Source organism: Rattus norvegicus, chromosome 16, assembly GCF_021556685.1.
Source record: "Rattus norvegicus strain SHRSP/BbbUtx chromosome 16, alternate assembly SHRSP_T2T, whole genome shotgun sequence".
Classification (NCBI taxonomy): domain Eukaryota; kingdom Metazoa; phylum Chordata; class Mammalia; order Rodentia; family Muridae; genus Rattus; species Rattus norvegicus.
The window spans coordinates 20,434,371-20,450,284 of record NC_141549.1 but is presented as its reverse complement, the minus strand read 5'-3'; the positions used below and the strand labels follow the sequence as shown (position 1 = coordinate 20,450,284).

Genomic DNA, 15,914 nt, shown 5'->3' with positions numbered 1-15,914 from the left:
TTCACTTGAAAAATACACTAAAAAGCTACTGATGTAATAAAGAGTATAGAAAATTGTGGCTTTCACTTAGAACATTTTCATGGGAAACTCTTTCTTTTTTTTAATTAACTTGAGTATTTCTTATATACATTTCGAATGTTATTCCCTTTCCTGGTTTCCAGGAAAACATCCCCCTAATCCCTGCCCCTCCCCTTCTTTATGGGTGTTCCCCTCCCCATCCTCCCCCCATTGCCGCCCTCCCCCCAACAATCTAGTTCACTGGGGGTTCAGTCTTAGCAGGATCCAGGGCTTCCCCTTCCACTAGTGCTCTTACTAGGATATTCTTAATGGGAAACTCTTAATTAAAAGGCAAACAGTTTAGGTCAACACTCATAGGATGAGTCACTAGGACTAGCAGCAGAGTCTTTGACAAGAGGGAGTCCTACTTAGCAATCTCATGATAAACCCTCACAAATCAGAGGCCCACTGCTCTCCTTGGACTGTTTTACTAACAGTGCTGTGCTGGCTTTCTTTTACAACTTTACAGCGTATGCAGACCAGACTCCATAAATTGTCATGTCTGCAAACGTCATCTGCTGTTCGTGACGTCACTTTATCTCTGAAAAAAACTGAGCTTCACTAAGGATCACCTTGGACATGGATACATCTACTGTCATGGTATTGGCCTGCTGCCTGCCCGATGGCAAAGAAGGACAAATGAGTCACCTCCAGGACACTGCAGTCACAGAGACATGGATTCTCCTTGATCAAGGTTCCAATCTCCTGGATTGTGTCATCTGGTAAGTGCGTGAGAAGTATTTGTTCTTTTCACACATAAAATCCTGTTCACCAAAATCAGTGAGTGCACAGTGCACCCTTCAGGTGCAGACCTGACCTATTAGACTGAGAATAAATTTTAACAAACATCCATGCTCAGTGGAATCCAAACATCACATCTGTCTTCCCAAGTGGAGGATATTTATACTCATTAAATTGCAGATATTACTAAAATACCTAAATACTGAAGGGAAACCCAGGGTGGCTGGTGCCATTGTGCCGTCCTTAGGTGATGCTCCCACAGGTCCTCTGAATGCACGAAAGGGAAAGTACTGACCTCTACCTTCATCCACTCAGCAATTCCTTGTTTGAATCCTATTGACTTCTTAGTATTACTTCTCAGATTCCATGTTGTTTTTTCTTCTCTTTTACTAGGGACTTGGTATTATGTCTGTAAGTCACTCACTACAGTAATCTATCACCCCAATCTCTTAGAATCTCTACGTTTATTTGCTATAGAGATAATGAAGTCTTGAGGGAGAGACGTAAAGGAGTCATCCCATTTAAAATGGAGTTACCACCTTCTCTGTACACTTTCCAGGTTGGGGTCTCTGTGTTAGTGTCTATAGCCTACAAGAAGATGATGCTTTTCTAACGAGGGTTCCAAACACAGATCTATAGCTATGACAGTCATTTCATTGATACGGATAAGAGTACTGAGTTTTCCTCTTGGCTCAGGACATATCTACTCTTAGGGTTTTGGCTGCTTTAGCAGTTTCAGGCCTGGCTTCCATCACATAGAGTGTGTGTGAAATAGAATCAGGAAAGAGAATTATTTCCATAATATGTGTTCCACTACTGTACCAGAACATCTTACGAGCCAGTAACTGGTTTACTTTGCAGTATTTGTAGCTTTGGGATAACCATGTTTGCATTTCTGTTCTGAAATCATGCAGACTACTTTATGTATCATGAATGCTACTTGGTAGGTGTGAAGCTTAATAGATAAGGTTTTTCTTGTGTTTATAGAGTAAATATACTTATTTTTTATAGGAATCTATTAAGATTTTTACGAATGGTAGAGGCATCATTTTCAGCTAAATGATGATGATCATTGATTTATGCCATGTTTTAAATTTCAGGAGGTATGATTTATGAATGGATGTTTTTATTCTCTGTGCTATAGGAGTAATGTTCAGGAAGTACCATTCTGCACAGCGAAGTCAAACATATTTCCTATTTTCTCATCTGCCACATCTGTGGTATGAAGTCTTATGTTTTGTTCCATGATGCATGTGGCATTGACTTTTGTGCTTGTTCTGTGTAATGGACCAAGTTTCTGTCTTCTCCATGAAGCTGTCTCTATTCATCAGTATAATTTGTTAACATGCTGTCAATTCCCCATATACCATGGATTTATTTTTAATTTTTATTTTTTAATTAATTAGTTAATTAATATATACTTTCCTTCAATCTCTTCTCTAAATTTTGGCTTCATATTTCCTGCTATAAATATTTTTGTTTCCCCTTCTAAGAAATACTGACACATAGACATTTTGGTTGTCCTTCTTCTTGAGCTTTATGTGGTCTGTGGATTGCACCTTGGCTCATCTGAGCTTCAGGGCTACTATTCACTTATCAGTGAGTGCACACCATCTGTGTTATTTTCTGGGGTCACCTCACTCAAGATGATATTTTCTAGTTCCATCCTTTTCCCTATGAATTTCATGAAGTCATTGTTTTTTAATAGCGGAGTAGTACTGCGTTTGTGTAATTGTACCACATTCTCTGTATCCATTCTTTTGTTGATGGACTTCTGGGGTCTTCCCAGATTCTAGCTATTAAAAATAAGGCTGCCATGGACTTACTGGAGCATGTTTGTCTGTTATATGTTGGAGCATCTATTGGCTCTATGCCCAGAAATGGGTATACCTGGGTCCTCAGGTAGTACTATGTCCAATTTTCTGAGGAAACCCCCAGCTGATTACCAGAGCAGTTGTACCAGCTCGCTATCCAAGTAACAGTGGAGGAGTGTTCTGCTTTCTCCACATTCTTGTCAGAATCTGTGGTCACCTGAGTTTTGTTCCTAGCCACTCTGAGGGGTGTGAAGTAGAATCTCAGCATTGTTTTGATTTGCATTCCCCTAATGACTAAGATTGTTGAAGAACATTTCTACAGGTACTTTTCAGTTATTCGATATTCCTCAGCTGAGATTTCTCTGTTTAGTTCTATATCCATTTCTCTAATAGGATTATTTGGCTCTCTGGAGTTTAAGTTCTTGAGTTCTTAGTATATATTGGATATTAGACCTCTATTGAATGTAGGATAGGTGAAGACCTTTTCCCAATCTCTTGGTTGCCGTTTTGTCCTAAAGAGAGTATCCTTTGCCTTGGAGAAGCTTTGCAATATTATGAGGTCCCATTTGAAAGTCCTTGAGCAGAAGCCATTGGTGTTTCTTTTCAGGAAAATTTCCGCAGAGTCCCTACGTTCGAGGCTTTTCTCCACAGTTTCCCCTATGGCTTTGAGTGTTTTCTTTTTATGTGGATGTCCTTGATCCACTTGCCCTTGAGCTTTGCACTAGGGAAGAAGATCAATTTGCATTCTTCTGGGTGCGAACTTCCAGTTAATCCAGCAACAATTATTGAAAAAGCTATCTTTTTTCTACTGTATGGTTATATTTCCTGTCAAACATCAAGGTACCATAGGAGTATTTGTTCATTTCTGTGTCCTCAATTCTATTACATTGATCTACCTGCTTGTCTCTGTTTTAATACCATACAGTTTTTAAAACTATTGCTCTGTAATACAGCTTGAGGTCAAGGACGGTGATTCTATCTTTTATTGTTATTATTTCTTTATGTTGAGGATAGTTTTCTCTATCCTTGTTTTTTTTTTTTGTTATTCCAAGTGAATTTCCAAATTCATCTTTCTGACTCTATGAAGGATTGAATTGGAATTTTGATAGATTGTATTGAATCAGTAGATTGCTATCAGCAAGATAGCCATTTTTTATTTATTTACTTTTACACTTCAGATTTCATTCCCCTCCCAATCCACCCCCTGACAGTCCCACATCTCAATATTGCATACCTCCTCCCCCTACCCCTTGTCTCCTCCACAAGGATATACCCAGCCCAGCAACTCCACCATATGTATAAGCTTCCTGGAGCCTCTAGTCTCTTGAAGGGTAGACATCTGCTTTACCTGAACCCAGACAGGGGTGTTCAATGACTCATGGCTGTCTGTGTACAAATTTATGGACAGATGCTTAATTATGTTTCCCAACCTATGAGCCTTTGAATACTGTTGCAGATTTCATTATTGCTTTACCTCTATGGTGTATTAACTCCAAATCTGTGCCGGTGAGGGCTCAAGCTGCGCTAATGTTGATGACTGTGTGACCTACATGGCTCCTTTATATTGACCTATTAAATTAATGATGGATTTCTAAATGTCATTAAAGAATCGTGTTGGTATTCTTAGGGGGTTGCACAGATTATCTAGATAAATTTTTGTGTTATGGCCACTGTCTTACGTAGGACTTTAGTTGTGTGAACAGACACCATGGCCAATGAAACTCTTAAAAGGAAACCATTTCATTCGGGCTGGTTTACAGCCTCAGAGGTTCAGACCTGTTATCATCACAGCAGGATCACTGCAGCCACCAATCAGACATGGTGAAGGAGGATCTGAGAGCTGTAGATCTTCATCTGGATGGTCCTGCAGAATACTGCCTTCTAGGCAGCTAGGATGAGTGTGTTAAACCCCTTACACACAGTCGCACACCTACTCCAACAGGGCCACACCTACTCCAACAGGACCACGCTTCTAATAGTGCCACCCCTGAGCCAAGGAAATATAAACCATCACATCCAACTCCACCATATTAATCCTTCTGACCTAGGAGCGTGGGGCCTTTCCATGTTACTGTATCTTCTTCTGTTAATTGACATTAAGTTTAGAGTTTTTACTGTACAAGTCATTCAATTCCTTGGTTATATTTAATCTATAATATCTGTGAGAATCTGTTAGTTTGCTTATTTGCAGAGTGTGCTGGGTATTTGAATTTAGGAAACTAACTTGGTTTTATGCATTGCTTTTCCTCTAATACAATGCTGAACAATTGAATAGCTGCAGGGGAATTTTGGTGGAGGCTTTAGAGTCTTTTGTGTATATCAACCACCCAGGCCTAAATAAAGTGACATTGGCTTCATTCTTTCAAGGGTGTACATCTATCTCATTCACTTGTGCTGTTATTCTAGCTAAGACTTCAATGATTTTATTGAACAGGGGAAGATCAAATATACTTTTCACATTTCTGATTTCTGATTTAGTGTGAATGCTTGGCATAAATATTTTAGAATGATATTTGCTGTGTACCATTCTTATCTTGTCTTTATTATATTGAACTGTATCCTGGGTCTGATGGTTTGTATGTGTGAAGCCGAGGAAGTAGCAGTATTAGAAGTTGTGACCCTGTTGGAATAGGCATGTCACTGTGGGTGTGGGCTTTAAGACCCTGATCTTAGCTGCATGGCTGTCAGTCTTAAACTAACAGCCTTCACGTAAACATGTAGACTACTCAGCTATCAAAAAACAATGACTTTATGAAATTCAAAGGCAAGTGGATGGAACTGGAAAATATCCTGAGTGAGGTAACCCAATCACAGAAAAACACACATGGTATGTATGCACTCATTGATAAGTAGATATTAGCCCAAATGCTCGAATTACCCTAGATGCATAGAACACATGAAATTCAAGAGGGATGACCAAAATGTGATTGCTTCACTCCTTCGTTAAAAGGGGAACAAGAATACCCTTGGGAGGGAATAGGGATGCAAAGTTTAGAACAGAGGCTGAAGGAACACCCATTCAGAGCCTGCCTCACATGTGGCCCGTAAATATACAGCCACCAAACTAGATAAGATGGATGAAGCAAAGAAGTGCAGGCTGACAGGAACCAGATATAGATCTTTCCTGAGAGACACAGCCAGAATAAGGCAAAAACATTGGCGAACGCGAACAGCAAACCACTGAACTGAGAACAGGACCCCCGTTGAAGGAATCAGAGAAAGGACTGAAAGAGATTGAAGGGGATGAGACGCCATATGAACAACAATGCCAACCAACCAGAGCTTCCAGGGACTAAGCCACTACCCAAAGACTATACATGGACTGATTCTGGGCTCCAACTGCATAGGTAGCAATGAATAGCCTAGTAAGAGCACCAGTGGAAGGGGAAGCCCTAGGTCCTGCCATGACTGAACCCTCAGTGAACGTGATTATTGGGGGGAGGGCAGTAACAGGGGAAGATGGGGATGGTAACACTCATATAGTAGGGGAAGGGGAGTGGTTGGGGGATTTGGCCTAGAAACTGGCAAAGGAAATAACAGTTGAAATTTAAATAAGAAATACCCAAGTTAATAAAGATGGAGGAAAAAATACTGAATAAAAGAAAGGAATGTAAACCTTTGAGGCAAGTTGTAAACCTGTCACTAGAATTCATTAATTAAATATTAATTCTATGTGCATATTGTTTAAACATCTGTGTTTCTTTCAATGGCAAACTGTGATCATATTCAAAATGAGGCATTTCCTTTCATTTTTCTGACGTTTCCTTTTGCTATTGTCAATATAATTGAAATAAGGTGAGATAGGACTCTTGAATGGACATACACTTCCTGCCTTGTTTTCCTATTATACAATCTTCTGCTTTATCAGGAGCTCTGAAGAATTAGCTAACGTATGCAGAAAAACAGTAGACTAAACCCTTCTGAAAATGTGCTGTCAACAGAAACAAAATCCTGCGCTTCCTTCACTACATGATTTTTATAAAGCTATTAGAATAAATTGACGAAGTTCATCATCACAAACATCTCCCCATTTGATTTCAAGCAGGCATGGTAACAGAATCGGCTCTGCATGGCAAACCTGAGACCTGAATGATGTAGGAGAGGAGCCTGAGGCAGAGATGAATCTTTGCTCTCGGCATGATTTATTGTGTGCTGTCTCCCAGGTTTATCATGTCCCTATTTATGATATCAGTGTGTGAGGGTTGCGGATTTTGGAAATTTTTCTGTTTAATCTTAATTGTATACTGTTGAATAATTGAAATGTGGGAGCTGTATTGGATTTGGGCCTGGTTGCTTTGTCACTGCGTGGCACAAGAAGTTTACATTCACAGAATGTTGTCAGCCTGAACAAGACCCTTCTGGGTCTCCAACAAGGTTTGACCCCTGCTGAGCCCTGCCCTTGCATGTGGAAGCCTTTTGTCCCCAACTGGGAACAGTCTGGCCGGGTACTTCTCACCTGAGTCAGAATTAGGCTGGCCTTCCTGGTTATTTCCCTAATTTATTCAGGCCACATAGTTGGTCCTTTGTTACCGAAGTCTCAGCCAGGGTTCCCCACTGTGCTTGACAGATACCTGCTAAGTGGTGTTCTTTGGATATATAGTTTGGTCAATAAAGAAACCAGGAGCTCTCTTCCTCTTCTGGCTTGACACGAATAACCTGTGTGTGTGTGCTTCTTTCATCCCGCAGGCTTTCGCCCGATTCTAGGTACCCTGTTGGTGCTGGCCCCGACATTGAAAGACTGTGTGAATTTTCTCTTGATAACTGACAGACTGTTGGAGATTCCTATGCATGATTTACTGGTTGTGTTCATTTCCTTTGTATGCATGACAGGCACTTAGCTTTTCCTATGGATGACTCTCATGCAATGTATGTGATCTGTGGATGACTGACAGACTGTGTGTGTTTCTAATAGATGACTGAGAGGCTGTTGACTTTACTGTGGCTGTTTGAAAGGATATTGAAATTTCTTATAAATGGTTCTAAGGCTATGGGCAATTCCTATGGGTTATTGATAGGATGTAGATTTTTCCCCCAGATGACTACCAAGTTGGGGGTGTGCCATGTAGCTGACAAACAGGCAACTCTTTCCTACAGATGATTGACAGGTTGTTGGTTTTTCCTATGAATGCCTTACAGGTTGTGGGTACTTTCTATGGATGATTTCATGTAGCAGTCATTTACCATGGAGGACTGACTGAAAGTCTGTGCATATTTGTTATGCATACTGAACAATGGTAGATACATACTATGTATGGTTGACAGGCTTTGGCTATTTCTTATCAATGATGGACAGGGTGTAGGTATTTCCTATGAATGACAGATAGAGTGTAGGCTTGTCCTTTGGACAAGTGACAAAGTTGGTATATGTTTCCTGGGGCTGAGTGATAGGCTGTTGACACTACCTATGAATAATCCACAGGCTTTGAGATATGTTGTGAAAGACTGACAGGCTGTGGGTCTCTCCATTGAATGACTGGCTATGGGAGTTTCTAATGTATGACTGACCGGCTCTGAGAGGTTTGTATATAAGTTAGCCGCCATGTCCTGTGGTTGATTAACAGACTATGGCCATTTGTTATGTCTGATTGACAGACTGTGATAATTTCTTCTGGATGACTGACAGGTTTTGTGAGTTGCTGGTAGATGATTGACAGGGTGAGGGGATTTCCAGTGGATGACTGACAGGACATGGGCAATTCTTATGGATGGTTGCCAGGCTGTGGGCTTTTACTTTGGATGATGTAGGTGTTGGGGACAGATTTTTGATAAGCTGTATGACTTGTGGGTGACTGACATGTTGTGCTTCTTAAGATAGATGATTGATACATCATAGGCATGACCTACAGATGCAGATCTACAGACCACTTGTTTCACTGTAAATTTTATAAACAAATGAAAATTGAAATCCCCAGTCACCAATACTTTGACTTTTTCAATCCAAATTTCATTTTTTATGCCCACGATTAAGCTTTCTATATTTGCTACCATTATGATCACAACATATTGCTTAGGTAATAAATAAAGTATCCATGTTAACCCGGGAGCAAAAACGTAGCAAAGCAGGACCTTCCATTTTGTTTTAAAATGGTCAATGTGTCCCTGGACTTACACTAAATTTGGTAAATATAAGTAGAAGGAGATAAACTATGGCATCCAATCTCCTATATATGAGATTCAAAAAGGTTTCAGCAAAATGAAATGAGAGTTCCAAAAAGCAAGGGTCATTTCATGCTATATTTACATTTATATGATGTAAGGAAGCTTGACTGGGCAGAGAAACATAAAGGTTTAAGAATGGGAAGACCTTGAGATATATTTTTTTTCGGAGCTGGGGACTGAACCCAGGACCTTGTGCTTGCTAGGCAAGGGCTCTACCACTGAGCCAAATCCCCAACCCGACCTTGAGATATATTAAAATGTGTATTATACACAATAGACATTTAATTACATGTGAGGAATAAATGGACTGACAGAATGAAAAACTATAGTTGGACAAATCAGAGTTTGAAGAAAATATTCAATAAGCATAAGAATATTTTCAAACTATAATTCATTCTTGTATTATTTATATGAAGCTCTACCTTAACAACTAATAAACACCTTAAAATAACAAAATGATTAGGAAGCATGTGGACTTCGGAAAAATATGCTGGTGTGCCATCAATTCCCCTTCAAGCAAAAAAATATGAAATACGAATGAGGGCCTAGCCCATCACACTGCTCCCTGATCTCAAATCCCACGGAGAAGAGAGCTAAACACCAAGAAGTATGGAACATCCTGAGACCAGAGGACAGACAGACACATCTGTCCACTTTCAACACCACATTCTCATCAATGAACAGATAAGAGAAACAGAAATTAAACAGCGACATAGAGAAACTAACAGAAGTTATATACTAAATGGATTTAACAAATATTTATAGAACATTAAATAATAAAACAAAAGGATTTATATTCTTCTCAGTACCTCATAGTACCTCCTCGAAAATTGACCATATGATTTGTCAAAAAAATAGGCATCAATAGATACAGGAAGATAGAAATAATTCTATTTGTCCTATCAGATCACCATGGACAAAGGCTGGTCTTCAATAAAAACAATAATGACAGAATGCCCTCAGATACATTGAAGTTTAACAACACACTACTCAATGAAAACTTGGTCAAGGAAGAATTAATGATAGAAATTAAAGATTTCTTAGCACTTCCTTCGGATGCAAGTTACTAGATGACTGCTTCTCGGCCTCGCCAGGAAACTAGTAAGTTCCTCTGGGATCAAGTAGAATTTTATAAGAACATAATGGATGGAGAGGAGAAAACCTATGGTGGCTGTGAAGGCCCTGATGCCATGTATGTGAAATTAATATCTTCTGATGGTCATGAATTTATTGTAAAAAGAGAACATGCATTAACATCAGGAACAATAAAGGCCATGTTGAGTGGTCCAGGTCAGTTTGCGGAGAATGAAACCAATGAGGTCAACTTTAGAGAGATCCCTTCACATGTGCTATCGAAAGTGTGCATGTATTTTACCTACAAGGTCCGCTATACTAACAGCTCCACTGAAATTCCTGAATTCCCAATTGCACCTGAAATTGCACTGGAACTGCTGATGGCCGTGAACTTCTTAGATTGTTAAATAAGATAAATTAAAATAAACTGTTAATTTTTTTTCAGTATTTAATACCTGTAGTTCAGTTAGTAATTTTTTCACATATAGCATGTTGCCTGTATGAAATTGAACTCTAAAGTTAATTGCTGAGCACATTTCTTCTGTCATTTGCATAGCAGAGTTGAAATTTGTTTGCTACATCAACAAATTAAGGAAGTTTCACAAGCCAAAAAATAAATAAATAATGCCAGTTTTAAAAAAAAGATTTCGTAGAATTTAATGAAAATGAAGATACAACACACCCAAACATTTAGGACACAGTGAGAGCAGTACTAAAAGGAAAAATAGCTCTGAGTGCCCCCAAAAGAAACAGGAGAGAGCATACTCAGCAGCTTGACAGCACATCTAAAATGTCTACAGCCAAAAGAAGTAAATACACACAAGAGGAATAGAAGGGAAGAAATAATAAAACTAAGAGCTAAAATCATCCAAGTTTTAAAAAAAAAGGAGTACACAAAGAATCAACAAAAGCAGGAGCTGGTTCTTCGACAAAATCAACAAGATAGATAAACCCTTAGCAAGAATACCCAGAGTGTATCCAAATTAACAAAATCAGAAGGGAAAAGGGAGACATAACAAAAAATCTGAGGAAATTAAAAATATCAACGGATCCCACTACAAAGGCATATATTCAACAAAACTGGAAAATCTGGAGGAAATAGACAATTTTCTAGACAAATACAAGGTACTAAAGTTAAATCAAAAACAGATAAACATCTAAACAACACCATAATTCCTAAAGAAGTAGAAGCAGTTATTAAGAGTCTCCCAACCAAAGAGAACCCAGGACTCCATGAATTTACTGCAGAATTCTATCAGGCCTTCATAGAAGACCTCATATCAACACTATCCAGATTAGTTCCCAAAATAGAAATAAGCAGAGCACTACCAAATTCCTTCTTTGAAACCACAGTTACTCTTATAACTAAACCACACAAAAATCCAACAAAGAAAGAGAACTTGAGACCATTTACCCTTATGATTATTGATGTAAAAATACTCAATAAAAATCTTGCAAAGTGAATACAAGAACACATCAAAATAATCACCCATCATGATCAGTTAGGCTTCAGCCCAGGGATGAAAGGATGGTCCAATATACTAAACGATAACCTGGGCAAGGAAGAAATAAAGAAAGAAATTAAAGATTTCTTAGAATTTAATGAAAATGAAGGTACGACATACCCACACGTATGGGACACAATTAAAGCTGTGCTAAGAGGAAAACTCATAGTTCTTAGTACCTGCAGAAAGAAACAGGAGAGATCATATATCAGCAGCTTGACAGCACACCTAAAAGCTCTAGAACAAAAAGAAGCAAATACACCCTGGAGGAGTAGAAGGCAGGAAATAATCAAACTCAGAGCTGAAATCAACCAAGTAGAAAAAAAGAGGACCATAGAAAGAATCAACAGAACCAAAAGTTGGTTCTTTGAGAAAATCAACGGGACAGATAAACCCTTAGCCAGACTAACGAGAAGACACAGAGAGTGTGTCCAAATTAACAAAATCAGAAATAAAAAGGGAGACATAACTACAGATTCAGAGGAAATTCAAAAAATCATCAGATCTTATTATAAAAGCCTATATTCAACAAAACTTGAAAATCTGCAGATAATGGAAAATTTCCTAGACAGATACCAGGTACCGAAGTTAAATCAGGAACAGATAAACCAGTTAAATAACCCCATAACTCCTAAGGAAATAGAAGCAGTCATTAAAGGTCTCCCAACCAAAAAGAGCCCAGGTCCAGACAGGTTTAGTGCAGAATTCTATCAGACCTTCATAGAAGACCTCATACCAATATTAGCCAAACTATTCCACAAAATTGAAACAGATGGAGCACTACCAAAGTCCTTCTATGAAGCCACAATTACTCTTATACCTAAACCACACAAAGACCCAACAAAGAAAGAGAAATTCAGACCAATTTCCCTTATGAATATAGACGCAAAAATACTCAATAAAATTCTGGAAAACCGAATCTAAGAGCACATCAAAACAATCATCCACCATGATCAGGTAGGCTTCATTCCAGGCATGCAGGGATGGTTTAATATATGGAAAATCATCAATGTGATCCATTATATAAACAAACTGAAAGAACAAAACCACATGATCATTTCATTAGATGTTGAGAAAGCATTTGACAAAATTCAACACCCCTTCATGATAAAAGTCCTGGAAAGAATAGGAATTCAAGGCCCATACCTAAACATAGTAAAAGCCATATACAGCAAACCAGTTGCTAACATTAAACTAAATGGAGACAAACTTAAAGCAATCCCACTAAAATCAGGGACTAGACAAGGCTGCCCACTCTCTCCCTACTTATTCAATACAGTTCTTGAATTTCTAGCCAGAGCAATTAGACAACAAAAGGAGGCAAAAGGGATACAGATTGGAAAAGAAGAAGTCAAAATATCACTATTTGCAGATGATATGGTAGTACATTTAAGTGATCGCAAAAGTTCCACAAGAGAACTACTAAAGCTGATAAACAACTTCGGCAAAGTGGCTGGGTATAAAATTAACTCAAATAACTCAGTAGCCTTCCTCTACACAAAAGAGAAACAAGCCAAGAAAGAAATTCGGGAAATGACACGCTTTATAATAGACCCAAATAATATAAAGTACCTCGGTGTGACTTTAACCAAGCAGGTAAAAGATTTGTACAATAAGAACTTCAAGACTCTGAAGAAAGAAATTGAAGAACACCTCAGAAGATGGAAACATCTCCCATGCTCATGGATTGGCAGGATTAATATAGTAAAAATGGACATTTTACCAAAAGCGATCTACAGATTCAATGCAATCCCCATCAAAATACCAATCCAATTCTTCAAAGAGTTAGAACAATCTGCAAATTCATCTGGAATGACAAAAAACCCAGGATAGCTAAATCTATCCTAAACAATAAAAGGATATCAGGGGGAATCACTATCCCTGAACTCAAGCAGTATTACAGAGCAATAGTGATAAAAACTGCATGGTATTGGTACAGAGACAGACAGATAGACCAATGGAAGACAATTGAAGACCCAGAAATGAACCCACACACCTATGGGCACTTGATTTTTGACAAAGGAGCCAAAATCGTCCAATGGAAAAAAGATAGCATTTTCAGCAAATGGTGCTGGTTCAACTGGAGGTCAACATGTAGAAGAATGCAGATCGATCCATGCTTATCACCCTGTACAAAGCTTAAGTCCAAGTGGATCAAGGACCTCCACATCAAACCAGATATACTCAAACTAATAGAAGAAAAACTAGGGGAGCATCTGGAATACATGGGCACTGGAAAAATTTCCTGAACAAAACACCAATGGCTTATGCTCTAAGATCAAGAATCGACAAATGGGATCATAAAACTGCAAAGCTTCTGTAAGGCAAAGGACACTGTGGTTAGGATAAATCGGCAACCAACAGATTGGGAAAAGATCTTTACCAATCCTACAACAGATAGAGGCCTTATATCCAAAATAAACAAAGAACTCAAGAAGTTAGACCGCAGGGAGACAAATAACCCTATTAAAAAATGGGGTTCAGAGCTAAACAAAGAATTCACAGCTGAGGAATGCCGAATAGCTGAGAAACACCAAAAGAAATGTTCAACATCTTTAGTCATAAGGGAAATGCAAATCAAAACAACCCTGAGATTTCACCTCACACCAGTGAGAATGGCTAAGATCAAAGATCAAAAACTCAGGTTACAGCAGATTCTGGAGAGGATGTGGAGAAAGAGGAACACTCCTCCATTGTTGGTGGGGTTGCAGACTGGTACAACCATTCTGGATATCAGTCTGGAGGTTACTCAGAAAATTGGACATTGAACTGCCTGAGGATCCAGCTATACCTCTTGGGCATATACCCATAAGATACCCCAACATATAAAAAAGACATGTGCTCCACTATGTTCATAGCAGCCTTATTTATAACAGCCAGAAGCTGGAAAGAACCCAGATGCCCTTCAACAGAGGAATGGATACAGAAAATGTGGTACATCTACACAATGGAATATTACTCAGCTATCAAAAACAATGACTTTATGAAATTCGTAGGCAAATGGTTGGAACTGGAAAATATCATCCTGAGTGAGGTAACCCAATCACAGAAAAACACACATGGTATGCACTCATTGACAAGTGGCTATTAGCCCAAATGCTTGAATTACCCTAGATGCCTAGAACAAAGGAAACTCAAGACGGATGATTAAAATGTGAATGCTTCACTCCTTCTTTAAATGTGGAATGAGAATACCCTTGGCACGGAAGGGAGAGGCAAAGATTAAAACAGAGACTGAAGGAACACCCATTCAGAGCCTGCCCCACATGTGGCCCATACATATACAGCCACCCAATTAGACAAGATGGATGAAGCAATGAAGGGCAGGCTGACAGGAGCCGGATGTAGATCTCTCCTGAGAGACACAGCCAGAGTACAGCAAATACATAGGCGAATGCCAGCAGCAAACCACTGCACTGAGAATAGGACCCCATTGAAGGAATCAGAGAAAGAACTGGAAGAGCTCGAAGGGGCTCAAAACCCCTTATGAACAACACTGCCAAGCAACCAGATCTTCCAGGGTCTAAGCTACTACCTAAAGACTATACATGGACTGACCCTGGACTCTGACCTCATAGGAAGCAATGAATATCCTAGTAAGAGCACCAGTGTAAGGGGAAGCCCTGGGTCCTGCTAAGACTGAACCCCCAGTGAAGGTGATTGTTGGGAGGAGGGCAGCAATGGGGGGAGGATGGGGAGGGGAACACCCATAACGAAGGGGAGGGGGAGGGATTAGGGGGATGTTTGCCCTGAAACCGGGAAAGGAAATAACACTCGAGATGTAAATAAGAAATACTCAAATTAATGAAAAAAATTTGACTTCAACAAGTTTCTAACCCCTGGACCATTTCTAAAATTCAAAGATTGTTTTCTCTACTATAAAGTATATGTGTATTTAATGGTTTTATCTTATAATTATTATATAACTTCTATCCATTATATGATAATGAACTCATCTTTTTCAGTAGCACATACATTTTATACTTTATTATGTAAAAGGTATGGCTCAGGTACAATATTTCATTGCATAAATGTTATATTTTGTAATAAAGAGAAAACAACAACAAAAAAAAAGTCCTGGAAAGATCAGGAAATCAAAACCCATAACTAAACATAGTAAAAACAATATACAGTGAACCAGTAACTAACATCATACTAAATGGAGAGGAACTTGATGAAATCCCACTAAAATCAGGGACTAGATAAGGCTGCCTGCACTGTAACTACTTATTCAATACAGCCCTGGAATTCCGAGCCAGAGCAGTCAGACAACAAAAGGAGGTCAAGGGATACAAAGTGGGAGGGAAGATGTCACAATATGGCTATTTGCCAACGATAGGATAGTATATTTAAGTGACGCCAAAAGGTCCACCAGAGAATTACAAAACCTGATATTAACTTCAGCAAATTTTTGGGTACAAAATGACTCAAAAAAAAATTAGTAGCCTTCCTCCACTCAAAGGAAAAACAGGCTGAGTAAAATTAGGGAAATGACACCCTTCACAATAGTCGCAATAATATAAAATACCTCAGTGTGACTTTAACGAAATAAGTGAAAGATCTA

At 38.9% G+C, this 15,914-nt stretch overlaps 2 protein-coding genes, 1 long non-coding RNA gene and 1 pseudogene across 5 annotated transcripts in view; 2 read left to right on the top strand and 2 right to left on the bottom strand.

Annotated features, from left to right (window-relative positions):
* Window positions 1-15,914, bottom strand: part of Poteml2 (POTE ankyrin domain family member M like 2) — a 464,489-nt gene that overhangs the window by 74,703 nt on the left and 373,872 nt on the right.
* LOC134482483 (uncharacterized) overlaps window positions 1-15,914 on the bottom strand; it is an 81,829-nt gene that overhangs the window by 44,834 nt on the left and 21,081 nt on the right. The gene's annotated exons all lie outside the window — the stretch shown is intronic.
* LOC148000436 (uncharacterized) overlaps window positions 725-15,914 on the top strand; it is an 88,364-nt gene continuing 73,174 nt past the window's right edge. Inside the window, exon 1 of the long non-coding RNA XR_015640282.1 lies at window positions 725-779. This is a non-coding gene — a long non-coding RNA (uncharacterized LOC148000436). The remainder of the gene's footprint in view (window positions 780-15,914) is intronic.
* On the top strand, window positions 9,902-10,252 carry LOC148000437 (elongin-C pseudogene; annotated as a pseudogene). The gene has a single exon (XR_015639719.1). The product of XR_015639719.1 is annotated as an elongin-C pseudogene (transcript).